Source organism: Sturnira hondurensis, unplaced genomic scaffold (assembly GCF_014824575.4).
Source record: "Sturnira hondurensis isolate 20B ecotype Veracruz unplaced genomic scaffold, ASM1482457v3 Scaffold0022910, whole genome shotgun sequence".
In the NCBI taxonomy this organism is placed as follows: Eukaryota; Metazoa; Chordata; class Mammalia; order Chiroptera; family Phyllostomidae; genus Sturnira; species Sturnira hondurensis.
Genome location: NW_028095541.1, coordinates 11,884,116 through 11,899,918, shown reverse-complemented (window position 1 = coordinate 11,899,918; position 15,803 = coordinate 11,884,116). Strand labels below are relative to the sequence as shown.

At 39.3% G+C, this 15,803-nt stretch overlaps 1 protein-coding gene across 5 annotated transcripts in view; it reads left to right on the top strand.

Annotated features, from left to right (window-relative positions):
• Positions 1 to 15,803, top strand: part of ZNF438 (zinc finger protein 438) — a 173,995-nt gene that overhangs the window by 114,761 nt on the left and 43,431 nt on the right. Inside the window, exon 1 of one of the 5 annotated variants that reach the window (XM_037037246.1) lies at positions 11,347 to 11,376. The exons of the other annotated variants lie outside the window; for them this stretch is intronic. The gene's annotated coding sequence lies outside the window, so the exon portion shown is untranslated. Of the gene's footprint in view, positions 1 to 11,346; positions 11,377 to 15,803 lie in introns of those variants that run through there. 5 annotated transcript variants of the gene reach the window in all.

Here is a 15,803-nt window from a genome sequence, read left to right as displayed (position 1 = left end):
TGGACTGGGTGGTCCCACATTCACACATAGATAAACCAGGCGAGACTGGGGAGCGAGACAGACCACACAACCCAGCATCCCAGCATAGAAAAATAAAGCCTCAAAACAAATTGAAAACACCTCTGGGGTTGAGGTGCTGGGAGAAACTCCCAGCCTCATGGAGAGTTCAGTGGAGAGACCCACAGGGTCCCACCACTTACACAAACCTACCCACACAGGAATTAGCACCAGAAGGCCCAGTTTGCTTTGGGGAAGTGGAGGAAGTGACTGAGATCTGGCAGAGGGCGGAGCAAGTGCCATTTTTCCTTCTCAGACCCCCTCCCCCACTACTGTGTCACAACCAAGCGACTTGGATTACCCTGCCTGGGTGAATACCTAAGGCTCCGCCTTTAAGGCTCCTCCCCTCACTACCTAACAGGTGTGTCAAGACCCCCCCCCCAAAAAAAAAGGCCCAAACAAAAGAACAAGTCAAAGCTGCAGAAAAAGGACAACTAAGCAAAAAAAAGATAGCCAACCTATCAGATGGACAGTTCAAAACTCTGGTAATCAGGATGCTCACAGAATTGGTTAAATTTGGTCACAAATTAGATGAAAAAATTAAGGCTATGCTAAGTGGAATAAAGGAAAGTGTACAGGGAACCAATAGTGATGGGAAGGAACCTGGGACTCAAATCAATGAAGTGGACCAGAAGGAAGAAAAAAAATCCAATCAGAAAAGAATGGAGAAACAAAATTTAAAAAAATGAGGAGAGGCTTAGGAACCTCCAGGACATCTTTAAACGTTCCAACATCCGAATCATAGGGGTACCCGAAGGAGAAGAGGAAAAGCAACAAGTAGAAAAGTTATTTGAACAAATAACAAAGGAGAACTTACCCATTCTGGCAAAGGAAATAGACTTCTAGGAAGTCCAGGAAGCTCAGAGAGTCCCAAAGAAATTGGACCCAAGGAAGAACACACCAAGGCACATCATAATTACCTTAGCCAAGATTAAAGAGAAGGAGAGAATCTTAAAAGCAGCAAGACAAAAGGAGAGTTACCTACAAAGGAGATCCCATAAGACTCAGCTGATTTCTCAAAAGAGACCTTACAGGCAAGAAGGGGCTGGAAAGAAGTATTCCAAGTCATGAAATCCAAAGACCTACATCCAAGATTGCTCTACCCAGCAAAGCTTTCATTTAGAATGGAAGGGAAGATAAAGAGCTTCTCAAATAAGGTCAAGTTAAAGGAGTTTATCAACACCAAGCCCTTATTATATGAAATGTTAAAGGGACCAAACAAAAAGAAGATTAAAAACATGTAGAGTAAAATGACAGCAAACTTGCAACCATTAATAACCAGACCTAAAACAAAAACAAACAACTAGAACAGGAACACAACCACAGAAATGGAGATCACATGGAAGGTTATCAATGGGAGTGGGAGAAGGAGAGAGGGGGAAAAGGTACAGAGAATAAGTAGCATAGATGGTAGGTTGACAATAGACAGGGGGAGGGTAAGAATAGTATGGGAAATGTAGAAGCCAAAGAACTTACAAATATGATACATGGACATGAACTAAAGTGGGAGAATGTGAGTGGGAGGGCATGTGCAGGGTGGAGGGGAATGAGGGGGAAAAGTGGGACAACTGTAATAACTTAATCAATAAAATATATTTTAAAAATTAAATCAGTATTAACCCTGGTGCCAAAACCAGACTATACAAGAAAACTACAGAACAATATCCCTTATAAATATAGATGCAAAAATGCTCAACAACATACTAGTAAACCAAATCTAGTAACATAAAGAGCATTGTAAAAAAAAGACTAACTGGGATATATCTCAGAAATGCAAGGTTGGTTTAACAAAACATCAATCAATGTAATAACTTATATTAATAGAATAATGAACAAAAGTATATGATCATCTTAATAGACACAGAAAAAGTATTTGAGAAAATCTGTCTTTTATCTGACAAAAACACTCAACAACCTAGAAATAGAACCTTTTTTTTATTGTTGTTCAATTACAATTGTCCCAGTTTTTCTCCAGCTGCTCTTCTCTGTCCTGCCCCGACTCCCACTCCCTCAGTCAAGTCCCACACTGTTGTCCATGTCCATAGGTTTTTTTATACATGTTCCTTGACTAGACCCTTCCCCTTCTTTCTCCCATTATCCTCCCCCCGCCCCAACCCTTTCTGGTCACTGTCAGTTTTTTTCTTATTTCCATGTCTCTGATTCTCTTTTGCTCATTTGTTTGTTTGTCCATTAGGTTCCACTTATAGGTGAGATCTCATGGTATTTGCCTTTGCTGCCTGGGTTATTTCACTTAGCATAGTATTCTCCAGTTCCATCATGCTGTCATGGAAGGTAGGAGTTCCTTCTTTCTGTCTGCCACATAGTATTCCACTATGTAAACGTACCACAGTTTTGGGATCCACTTATTTGCTGGCGGGCACTTAGGCTGTTTCCAGCACTTAGCTATTATAAACAGTGCTGCTATGAACATTGGGATGCATAGGTTCTTTTGGCTGGTGTTTCAGGATTCTTAGGGTATAATCCTAGCAGTGGGATCACTGGAGTGAAAGTCAGTTCCATCTTTAATATTTTGAGGGAATTTCATACTGTTTTCCACAGTGTCTGTACCAGTCTGCATCCCCACCAGCAGTGCACTAGGGTTCCCTTTTCTTCACAACCTCATCAGCACTTGTTGTTTGTTGATTTAGTAATGATGGCCATTCTGACCAGTGTGAAGTGCTATCTTATTGTGGTTTTAATTTGCATCTCTCTGATGGCTAGTGATGCTGAGCATCCTTTCATATGTCTATTGGCCATCTGTATGTCTTCTTGGAGAAGTGTCTGTTCATGTCCTTTGCCCATTATTTAATTGGATTGTCTTCTTGGTGTTGAGTCATATGTGTTCTTTATGCATTTGGAGATCAAACCCTTGTCCAAGAAATCATTGGCGAATATATTTTCCCATATAGTTGATTCTCTTTGTGTTTTACTGATGTGTTCTTTAGCTGTACAGAAGCCTTTTCATTTGATATAATCCCAAAATACAGGAACTTTCTTAACCTGAGGAAGAGAATCTACAAAGACCCACAGCCAACATACTTATCAGTGAAAGACTGAAACTGTTCCTAAGGTCAGGAACAAGACAAGAATGTATTATTCTCTTGTCGCTTGTAGTGAAAGTTCTAACTAGGGAAGTTAGGCAAAAAAAAAGAAAGAAACAACAATCATCCAAATTTAGAAAGAAGTAAAACTTTCTCTATTTGCAGATGACATGATCTTGTATGTAGAAAACCTTAAGGACTCTGCTACAAAAAAATAACGTAGAATTAATAAGGTCAGAGCTTCAGGCCAAGATGGAGACATAGGTACACACGTTTCACTTTCTCACACAATCAAAAGGATAACAACCAATTTAAAAACAAAGAACAACTATAACAGCCAGAAAATCAAACTGCGTGGAAGCCTGACAACCAAGGAGTTAAACACACATTCATCCAGACTGGTAGAGGGGCGGCGACAGGAAACCAGGGCAGTGAGTGTGTGCAACAAGGCAGCTGCTAGTAGACCAGGGTGGTGGCAGCGGAACAGGGTATCACACATTCACATTCGGGTAAGCTGAGAGGAAAAACCGGGGAGTAAGACCATGCAACCCAGGGTTCCAGCACAGGAAACTAAAGCCTCAATACTTACAACCTTTGGTTGTAAAAACCTATGGAGATTGCAGCTGCAGGAGAAATTCCCAGTTTCACAGCAGAGTCTGTTGGAGGGGCCCATGGGATCCTGGGATCCTAGAATGTACATAAACCCACCCACCTGGGAATCAGCACCTGAAAGGGCACAATCCACTTGTGGAAAGGGAAGGAAGTGACTGAAAGCAGGGTGGGAGCCAAACAAATGGCATTGTTCCCTCTTTGACCACTCCCACACATACAGTGCCGCAACGCAGTGACCTGGGTTGCCTCACGGCGGCAAATACCTAAGGCTCTGCCCCTTACAACATAACAGGTAGGACAAGACAAAGAAATATGGCCCAAATGAAAGAACAGATCAAAGCTCCAGAAAAAGAACTAAGCAACAAGGATATAGTCAACCTATCAGATGCAGAGTTCAGAACACTGATAATCAGGATATGCACAGAAATGATTGATGTGCTCAAAAAATTAAGGAAGAGGTACAGGCTACACCAAGTGAAATAAAGGAAAATATGCAGGGAACAAACAGTGAAGGGAAAGAAACCGGGACTCAAAGATTTGGAACAAAAGGAAAAAATAAATATTCAACTGGAGCAGAATGAAGAAACAAGAATTTTTTAAAAAGAGGAGAGTCTGAGGAACCTGTGGGCCAACTGTAAGCATTCAACATCTGAATCATAGGGGTGCCCGAAGGAGAAGAGAAAGAGCAAGAAATTGAAAACTTATTTGAAAACATAATGAAGGAGAACTTCCCTAATCTGACAAAGGAAATAGACTTCTAGAAAATCCAGGAAGCTCAGAGAGTCCCAAAGAAGTTGGACCCAAGGAAGCACACACCAAGGTACACCATATAAATTACCCAAGGTTAAAGATGAGAGAATGTTAAAAGCAGCAAGAGAATAGCGTAGTTATCTATAAAGGAGTACCCATCAGACTGTCAGCAGATTTCTCAAAAGAAACCTTACAGGCAAGAAGGGGCTGGAGAGAAGTATTCCAAGTCATGAAAAGCAAGGACTTACAACCTAGATTACTGTGAACAGCAAAGCTTTCATTTAAAATAGAAGAGCAGATAAAGTGTGTCCCGGGTAAGGACAAGTTAAAGAAGTTCAACATTATATGAAATGTTACTATATAAAATGTTAAAGAGATTAATCTAAGAAAAAGGAGATAAAAAACCATGAACAATAAAATGACAACAAACTCACAACTATCAACAACAACCTAAAAAACAAAAAGCTAAAGCAAACTAAGTGAACCTAAATAGAACAGGGACAGAATCACAGAAATGGAGATCACATGGAGGGTTATCAGCTGGGAGGTGAAGAGGGGAGAATGAGGGAAAGGTAAAGGCAATAAAAAGCATAAATGGTAGGTATAAAATAGACAAGGGGGGCGTTAAGAATAGTATGGGAAATGGAGAAGCCAAAGAACTTACATACATGATCCAAGGACATGAACTAAGGGAAAGGGATGCTGAAGGGAAGGGGGGTGCTGAATGGGGGGGCAAAGAAGAAAAAATGGGGCAATTGTAATGGCATAATCAATAAAATATACTTAAATAATTAATAAGGTCAGCAAGGCTGAAAGGTGCAAGATCAGTATAAATGTCAATTGTATTATATATATACACTGGTAGTGAACAATCTAGAAACAAAATTAAGAAAACAGTTATATTTACAATAGCCTCAAAAAGAATAAGTAGTTAGCAATAAACTAAACAAAAGATGTGTAAGACTTGTACACAAAAACTTCAAAACACTGTTGATAGTAAAGACATAAATAAATTGAAAGACATTCTATGTTCTTGAACCAGAAGACCTAACATTGTTAATCTGGTAATATCCTCAAGTTAATCAGCAGATTTAATGTGATACTTATGAAAATCCCAGCTGTTTTGTAGAAGTTGACATGCTCATCCTAAAATTCATGTGGAAATGCAAGGGGCCCATAATAGCCAAAATAGACTTTAATTAGAAAAGAAAGAAAGACACAAATAGAAATTGTGTCTTCTCAATTTCTAAATTTATTACAAAGCTATAATAAACAAGACAAAAGGAGATATAGATAGATATATGTGTGTGTTTGTGTATATATATGAACAGAATAGAATTAAGAGTCCAAGTAAATCCATACATTTATGGTAAATTCATTTTCACCAAGGGTGCCAAGATGGTTCAGTAGAAGTAAGAATAGTCTTGTCAACCAATGGTCTGAGAATGGATATCCACTTGTAAAAGAATGAACAAAAAAATTAACTCAAAATGGATCCAAGACCTAAATGTAAGAGCTAAAACTAAAACTAAGGAAAACATAGGCTGAAATCTTTATGACCTTGGATTAGGTGATGGTTTCTTAGATTGCCATGAAAAGCATAATAACAAAATAAAAATACATAAGTTGGACTTCACCCAAATTTAAAACTTTTGTGCTTCAAAGGATACCATCTAGAAAGTGAAAAGACAACCCACAGAATGGGAGAAGATAGATGCAAATCATGTATCTGCTAAGGGACTTGCATCAAGAACACATAAAGCACTCTTACAACTCAACAGCAACCAGAAACCCCAATTTAAAAATGGGCTAAAGACTTCAATATATATTTCTCCAAAGCAAACATACAGAATGGCAGGGAGCACATGGAAAGGCGTTCAACATCATTAGTTGTTAGAGAACAGCCACAATGATATAACACTTTACACCAATTAGGACAGACAAAAGATGTTTGGTAGAGATATGTGGAAATTGGAAACCTCGTAAGTTATAGGTGGGAACAGAAATGAACAGCTGCTTTGAAAATCAGTCTTGTAATTCCTTGAAGGATTAAACATAGAGTGATCCCACGACTCAGCTTCTACCTGTACGGAATATACCTATTCCATTTCTAGGTGTATGCTCAAGAGAAATTCATGTCTACATGAACCATGTATACACATGTTTGTGGCAGCATTAATCACAGCAGCCAAAAGGTGGGAACAGCCCAAGTGTCCATCATCTGATGAAAAGCTGAACAAAATGTATATCCGTGTGGTGGGGTACTATTTGGCAATAAAAAGGAATGAAGTACTGATACATGCTGCAGTGCTTCTGAGCCTTGAAAATATTAAGTGAAAGAAGACACAAAAGGCCATATATTATATAATTTGATTTATACAAAGTTTTCTGAGCAGGCAAGTCTACAGAGACAGAAAGTGGATGAGTGATTTCTAGTGACGGAGTAGGGTGAATGGTGACTGGCGTGAGGTTTCTTTTTAAGGTGGTGGATGTTCTGGAATTAGATAGTGGTGATAAATGTATAACTTCGTGACTGTACTTTTTAAAAAGCACTGACCTGTATACTTCAGAAGGATGAATTTGGGGTGTAGGAATTATATAACCAATATAAATAAATACCGACTGAGCTCCTGTGTGTTCTGTTATTGTGGCAGCTGCTTAGGGTACCTTATGAACACCGAGGGATGTGAATCCTGCCTTCTGGAACTTCCTGTTTGTTGGGGGTCATTGGCATCATCCAAGTAAAATTACAATTATGGTAAATACTCAAAGGGAAAAGAGCCAGGGTTCACTGAGATTGTTAACGTGGGCGTGTGAGCCAGAGTAGGTCGGAGACAGTTCTCATAAGGAGGTGCAAAGGGTGAATCCAAGTTAACTGAGAAGAAATGTCGCATCACAGGGAGTGGGGCCAGCATTTCTAAAGACTCCATCTGCAGACCCAAGAACGTTCAGAAAACTGGAGAAAGGCTAGAGTGACTGGGACACAGAAAGTGAGAGTGAGGGGTGCAGGGAGAGGCTGAGAAACAGGCCTAGCCTGGACTGTGCGATAATACCTCGTGGACCCGTCAGAGCCCCGAGTGGTTTTCTGTCTCAGGTGGTATGTTCTAATTTTTGTTTTGAGAACATCACTGTGACTCTGTTGGTGAGAGAAGGAGCAGGAGGGGAAGCAGTCAAAGTGTTTTCAGTGGTTCCTTCAGGAAACGACATAGCAGCTGCCACCAGGGAGTTGGCAGCGGAGATGAAAAGAAATGAACATATCTGAGGGCTTTTTAGGAGATAGCTCCAACGGGACTTGGTGAAAACCTGGATCTGGGAAGTGAGGGAGAAGAGGGGGAAGGAAGGACTCCTAGATTAGGACTTTTGAAAGTGAATCGGCGGGAGGACAATTTCTAAGCCAGAGATTTTCCTTCAGTATATACTTTGTTAGGAGCACCTTCAAGTAACATGAGTGCTTTTCTTTAAAAAAAAAAATTTTAATAGCTAAGGAGAGAGAGAGAGAGAGAGGGAGAGAGGGACACTGAATTGTTGTTCCACTTTATCTCTGCACTCATTGGTTGATTCCTGCGATGTGCCCTGATGGGATGGAACGCACAACCTTGGCATGCTGAGACTGTGCTCTAACCGGCTGACCTGCCTGGCCGGGGCCAAGAGCTTTTTCTTTTTTTCCTGTTGACAAATAGTTCTTTCTTACCAAAGCAGTCAAACATAGTATAGAACTATATAATTCACTGAAAGCAAACATTTTGGGAAAGCAAAAAAATTGAGAAAATTAGACTTTTTAAAAATATTTGCCACATGAATATTTCTCTGGGAGTTTCTTTTGTCTTAAATACATCCTCAGTATCTTATTATCATGTACTTGGCCTTGCCCGTGATCCCCAGTGCTGTAGACATCATCTGCCATTGGAGTTTCCTCATTTTGAGGTTAAATAATACTAATAGATGCTGAAATAATTTTCTGGCAAGTAACTACCTTCCAATGAGGAATAACTGGAATGAATTCAGGTTTAGTAATTCTTATTTCCTTGGCTAGCCAAAGTTTTAAAATGTCAAGTTCTTCAAAGGGGTTTTTATTCTGGATTTATTTAAAGTGATAGAGTTTTATTATAATTTCTAAAAGCCAGTTTGGCAATGTAAGACTACACTGAAATAAATTTTTATCTTTCCCCTAAATTTTGTTTCAACTGACCCTTGAGGAGTTAGTTAGTGGGCATCCACTTGGATTTGGAAAATCTGCACACAGAACCAACTGTCAGGTAAAGACCTAGCAAAGAATACAGGTCATGCAAGTGGGTTGTGATTTAGATTAATCTGTAACTGTTACAGGAAAGGTGTCCTTATCACTGTAATAGACAAACGTTATAATCTATAAATGCCATTTGGCTAAACAAAGCTTGAGGCAAATTTAAATTAGGAGAGTCAAGACAGTCACTTAGAGAAAATCGCTGTGACCTGCCTTTTGCAGCCCTGTTATGGGGCATTTTCACTGTGTGTTCCCATGAGCCCGCTCACACAGGAGGGAGTCAGGGACCATTGTTCCTAATTTCTCCCTGAGAACACTGAGGCTTGCAATGATTTGAGTCAAGCTTCCATTTTTATTATTGTCGGCATAGGCTCAATCTAAGGATTAGCTCTTTTGGAATAGCCATTAACTCTATTACGTTGTTTTCTGTCTGTGCTTATTCTGTGTTTTAATTTCTGAGAATTGCCATTTGAAATGGTAACTTTTAAAAAAAGAATGGGGAAATTTTTGAGGTTCGCGGCAGGTGTGGTTCAAAGCAGAACCCGTTTCCTGTCTCCAGCCTCAGCTCCAACGTTTCTTAGTGCTGTGAGTTTAGGTAAGTTACTTAACCTCTCTCTACCTAGTTCCCTGTGAGTAAATGGTGGTCATAAAATACCCATCTCAAGGCTGTGGTGAGAAATAAATTAGCACACACTTAAAATGCTTAAAACCCTGTTTACAACATGGTAAGCTCTAAGTTCCTGTTAGTTGCTGCCCCTGTTGTTAGACCAATACAATAGCTTTCCAACTCCCACCTAAAAATTAAGATAAGTCCCTTTGGGCGATTGTTGACTTTGTCATTTGGGCTTTTTGGGGGGAGTGAGGACAAGGTTCCACTGACGGTAAGTGATACAAACAGGTTTGCTGAAGAGTTGGTTTAGGGCAGGAAATAGCGAACTGACCCTCAAACCCAGCTGGGCCTGCTTTGACGTGCCTGGTGAGCTAGGAATGGAGCTTACATTTCTGAGTTATTGGGGGGAAATTCAAAAAGAGATGGTATTTTGTGACACCGGAGAATTACGTAAAATCCAAATGTTAGTATGCATAAATAAAAATGTTTTCCTGGGACACACCACATGTGGCCTTTTCCATGGTGTGTGGCTGCTCTGTGCCACCGCGGCAGAAGAGAGCGGCTGTGACAGAGACCGTAGGGTCCACAGCACTGAAAATACTCACCGGGTGGCCTTCTGAAGGAAGTTTCCTAATGCCTGGCTTGTGGGGCAGTTCCGCCGATGGAAGGAATGCACTCATGCCTTGTCCTCTGTCCTGCTCTGACGGAAGACATAAGCTTGCGCAAGAGAGCATTTGGCTGGTGCCCGGGGGGAACGAGACTTATCAGATCCCTGTGTAGTTTATATAAATGTCAACTGCTATGGGTACACCTGAAACTAATACAATGTTGAATGTCAACTGTAATTGGAGAAATTGTAAATAGTACTAATTACCAAAAAACTAAAAAATGAAAGCATGTGACTTTAATTAGCCATGTGGCAGAAAACTTTTGTTTTGGTTTAGAAAAAGTGTGAATTTCCACTTTGGATTAATTCTGTTGAAACTGAATACAAGTTCATGAGTAGATTTAATTCAACTGCAGTAGATTGCATAAGTGTAGACATGCCAAAAAGCTATATACAGTCAGTAAAGAATATTAAGATTTGGGTTTCTTTCAAGAATTGTCAAAATGAAACTCTGGCTCTGTGTGTGTGAGTGTGTGTGTGTGTGTGTGTGTGTTCAAGGATATTTACCATCTCATAGTTCTATTTAAAAGCTCCTTAATATAAAATGAATTCTGAAATAGTCTGCTAATAAGGCGATTTTTTTTAATAATAACATACCTTGAGAATATAGCGTTATAATTCCATTTTGGAAGTTACTAGTGGATATTTTTCAAGATTTTGTGACTCAGGGCCTAATAATATTTATAAGACAGGCAAAACTCTGGAGGCTTTTAGTAATTTTGCATAGAGAACATATGCTTTCATTTTGTCAGACTAATTGTTTAGGCAAATAACTTTTTCTTCTATCCTTACGCTATTTTTAACTATGATGTAGATCTTTCTTGTTTGATTGGTTACATAATCTTCATTCAGGGTCTCTTTTGCCCTTGAATATCTGTAAATCTTACCACTCCTTTGGTTTAGGTTTATATCTTTCAAAGTATATTCATCAGATTCTTTTGGAAGACTTCTTCCTCTGTGCCCTGTGGCTAATGGGAACAAGACAGACTTGGAACCTGCCCTTGCGGAACTTTGAGTCTGTCAGAAAAGACAGACACCAGAATTATATAAGTACAATCAGTGTTGGGAAAGGAGAATTAAGTTGTACAGTAGGGACATAGACTAAGAGGAACTAACCTAGTTGGGGGAAGTTACACAACATTGTTTCTTTAGGAAAAAATATTTTCATTTTGTGCTGATTTTGAAAATCCATCCTTAGCTAAAGGTCTGTTACTAAGCTGAAATTATTTTGAATTTAACAAAGGTATTGAAACAAGAATTTTTGAAAGATTTATTTATTTTTTAGAGAGACAGGAAGGGAGGGAGAAAGAGAAACATTGATGTATGAGAGATAGATACACTGGTTGCCTATGGCACACCCCCCATGCCCCTGCCAGGGACCTGCCCTGCAACCCAGGTATGTGCCCTGACCAGGAACCAAACTCATGACCCTTTGGTTCATGGGCTGGTGCTCAGTCCACTGAGCCACACCAGCCAGGGCAAAACAAGAATTTTAAGAAATTACATCTAATGTCTATCTTCTTGAGGTAGACACAATGTATTTAATTGCTTTTTATTGACAGATAAAAATGGTTAACTGGTGAACTGTGTGCATTTGATTTTGACAGAAAATTATTTATTGAGACGAATGAATGGTCGCCATGAATTTGGAATGAGGAAAATACAAAAAGTGAAAAAGACTACCATTTAGTTCATTCACTTACTACTTGAAAATCAAAATATCTGTTTGTCCTTCTTGAACAAAAATATTTTTAATGTAGATTCTAATTAGGGTATTTTTCTGTTTCTTTTAGAACAGTTACTTATTTTTTTAACATAAAAATAGATCTGTATGTACAGTTGACCCTTGAACAATGTGGGGGTTAGGGGCACTGACACCCCTGCACAGTCAAAAATCTGCACACAAGTTTTGGCTCTTTCAAAACTTCACTACAATAGCTTACTGTAGGTTAAAGCCTTATTGATAATATAGGCAACCAATTAACTGTCTGTGTTATAGGTATTATATACTGTATTCTTATAATAAAGTTAGAGGAAAGGAAATTTCATTAAGAAACCCTAAGGAAGAAAAATGCATGTACAGTACTGTACTGTGTCAGTACTGTAAGTTGTTATCATCTATTTACAGGGTGAACCATCTGCCAGTACTTACGTTAATATTGGCTACATGATGTAAAACACTGTAGATGTTATACATAGTACTAACACAATAAAAACCAAAGGATAACATGAAAAATTCATATTTATTTACAGATATAACACTTCATGCATTAGTAATAAAAAAACCCCAGTAATACGATGGCTTTAGGTAGCCTCATGTAATCAATACAATTGCTTCATGGCAGTAAGGAAATCTCCAAAATTTTTCCAATATATTTATTGAAAAACATCTGCATATTAATGGACCCACACAGTTCAAACCTATGTTGTTCAAGAGTCAGCTGTATGTACACGCTCACATATACATACATGCACACCATATACGGAAATGGAGGGGAACTTCCACCAGCCCAAGTGCCACAGGCACTCACCCTTGACTTAGAGACAGGCGGGGCAGAGTACAGCCTCTGTTCCACAGTTTGCTTCACTGAAGGTTCTTTCCTGGACATCTTTCCCTCCAGCCTTGACTGAGAACCTCTGTGTCTCTAGAGCTGCTTCAGTGTCCTCGTCCATATCTCTGATAATGTCGATTTGGGTCATTCACCCAGGAGGTAGGATACTCAAAAGGTTTACAAAAGAGGATACAGTGGAAAGTTAATTTCCCTTGTAAATGTGCCTACTGATTTTCCTCTTTCCAAAAGCAGTTCCCCTTAGCAAATTCTTATTCTTTAACATTGTCCTTTTATTTTATATGACTTTATTTAGTTAGACTGAATTAATAGTCTTCTCAGTTGTTTATTGGGAAACTGAATGCTTAATGAATTTATAGCAGCGACCAATTTATTTTGTAGAGTCTTAAAGATTGTATACCAAAATGAGAAAAGATTTCTCAATAATTGTATTTCCGTTTTGAATGTCATGCTGTGTGACTGTTAGAGAATATAATCTGTAGGTGTACAATCTGCAGCATCTTCGATACTTACAGTATCACTGAAAGTTCCCAAGAGAAGCCCCACAAGGCCCTGCATGCCCCCGAGCTCTGCCTCCCAGCCTCTGATGCCTGCCTGCTCGTCTCACTGTCGGCATTGTAAACACAGAGCCCACTCTTGGGAAGCCCGAGAATACCTGCCCTTGCTCCTTTAATCTCAAAGCTAATTGAAGGGTCTGCAGCCAGTCTCTGGCGTGCCTGCAATTGTTTTAATCTGGAACCACTTAAATTAATTTTATTCCCTCAACTCTGAGCCCGGGGAGGAAGGGTGGCAGTGGCTGGAGTGGCAGTGCGCTGAGGGGAGCCAAGATGTTATGTAGTGAAGTACTTTCCCCGTGACACTGGTCTTTTGTCAGCTGCTAAGATTGAAGTAGTGCGAACAAAGAAACTCCCTGCCTCTCTGATATGCTCACCAGAGAACGTGGGGCATTCGTGTTTGGGGGAAATAGAAAGTAGCTGTGTTGATAGCCTGTGTCCTGAGGAGCCCTAGGCTGAGATTTCCTGTTTATAGTCAATATTTACTTTTGTATAAATTATGTTCCTCAAAAATATACACAGAAGTTAAGTGTGTAATGCTAGATAAGAAAATACTCTATCACCTAGTAAAACTAGTAAAACCTATATAGTACCTTAATGCGATATTTCTTTTAACATAGATGTTTGTCTACTATAAATGTATATTTTGTAAGTATTCTTTAATTTTATTTTTTTTCTCAGTTGAACACATATATGCCCGGCGAAAGTACAGTGTGCTTCCAATAAAGATTAAAGATCTGTCCTCGTAAAACCTCCTGATTCATTGCCATTTTTACCCAAAATTAGTCATTTATAAGACCTGTGTTTTTTAGCACTAGTACAGTCACATTTACTTTTTTTTAATTGTGGTAAAAAAACACACACAACAAAATGTATTACCCTATTTTTAAGTTGAGTGGTGTTAAGTATATTCACATTGTTGTACAACCCACCTCTAGGACTTTTTCATCTTATAAAACTGAAACTTTACACATTCAACAACCAATTCCATTTCTCCTCCTCGCAGCCCCTGGCAACCCCAGTTCTACTTTCTGTGTCTCTGAATTTGACTGTTCTAGATACAGCATGTAAGTACAGCCACAGAGTACTTGTTTCTTTGTGACTGGATTATTTTACTCAGTGTAATGTCTTCAGGGTTCATCTGTGTTGTAGCGTGTGTCAGACTCTCCTGTCCTCTCAAGGCTGAACAGTATTCCACAATGTATGGCCAGTACCTTTGTTTACCCACTCATCTGTTGACAGATTCTTGGTTGCTTCTTGGCTATTGTAAATAATTCTACTATGAACATGGCTGTGCATATATCTCTTTGAAATTTTGCTTTTACTTTTTTATGTATCCCCAGATAGAATGACTGGATCATATGATAATTCTATTTTTAATTTTTGGAGAAACCCCCATATAGGAGCACCATTTTTCATTTCCACCAACAGTGCATAAAGGTTCCAATTTTTTCACATACTCACCCACACATTTTTATTCTTTTTTTTTCGTAGCAACCATCCTAATGAATATAAGGTAATATCTTACCATGATTTCCGTTTGCATTTCCCTAATGGTAAGGGATATTGAGAGTCTTTTTATATATGTGTGGACCATTTCTTTATCATCTTTGGAGAGTTGTCTATTGAAGTCCTTCCATTTTTAGTCAGACTGTTGTTCTTTTCGTTGTTGAATTGTAGGAGTTCTGTATATATTCTGGACATTACTGCCTTATCAGAAATGCAGTTTGCAGATGTGTCCTACCATACCATAGGTTGCCTTTTCACTTGATTATTTCCTTTGATGCACAGAAGTTGTTTTTTAATGTAGTACAATTTGTCTGTCTTTACTTTTGTTTCCTGTGCTTTTGCTGTTGACCATCTTATCTTCCAAACACCTAAAGCAATTTGAGTCTTGGAAACCTAAAGAACCTATTGAGATATTTTCCACCCCTTTGTTTTCTTTTAGGTTTTTTAAAAAAAGATTTTTTAAATTTATTTATCTTTAGAGGGGAAGGGAAAGAGAGAAGGAGACAAATATCAGTGTATGATTGCCTCTCATGAGTCCCCTGCTGGGAACTGGCTTGCAACTCAGGCATGTGCCCTGACTGGGAATCGAACTTTGATCGTGTGGTTAGCAGGCCCACGCTCGATCCACTGAGCTACACTACCCAGGGCTCTTTTAGGTTTAAATAAGTGGCAATTGTTAAGAGCTAGTCCTTAGCTGACAAAATAGAAGAAATACTAGACAACAAAAAACAAGTGAAAACAGATAGGACTCCTGGTGGAGTAGTCTCGTCAGGTATTTACAGGCTTTCTAGCAGGTGCAGCACTCCCTGAACAGAGATTCCATGGATGCTTATTAAGCTTTTTGGTTAAGCTTTAGGCACGTGAAATTCAGGTTTTTGCGTGGTTACCCTCTTCCGCTAATCCTCTAGTGCCAGGATCCCCAGCCCTGCCCAGTAGGAACTGGGGCGCACAGCAGGGGTGAGTTTGTCGACTGTGATATGCTCCAGCTATCCTGAAACCGTCCCCCACCCCGGTCCAGGAAAAAAAATGGTCTTCCACAAATCCAGTCCCTGGTGCCAAAAGATTGGGGACCACCGCTCTAGTGAGTCATTTTGCTCTGTGAGAGGATGCTGTAATCTTCTTTGGGAAGGTTTATTCATTAACAAAAGGTACCAAAATAAATTTAGCTAGGGTCACTGTGTTTAATTTAA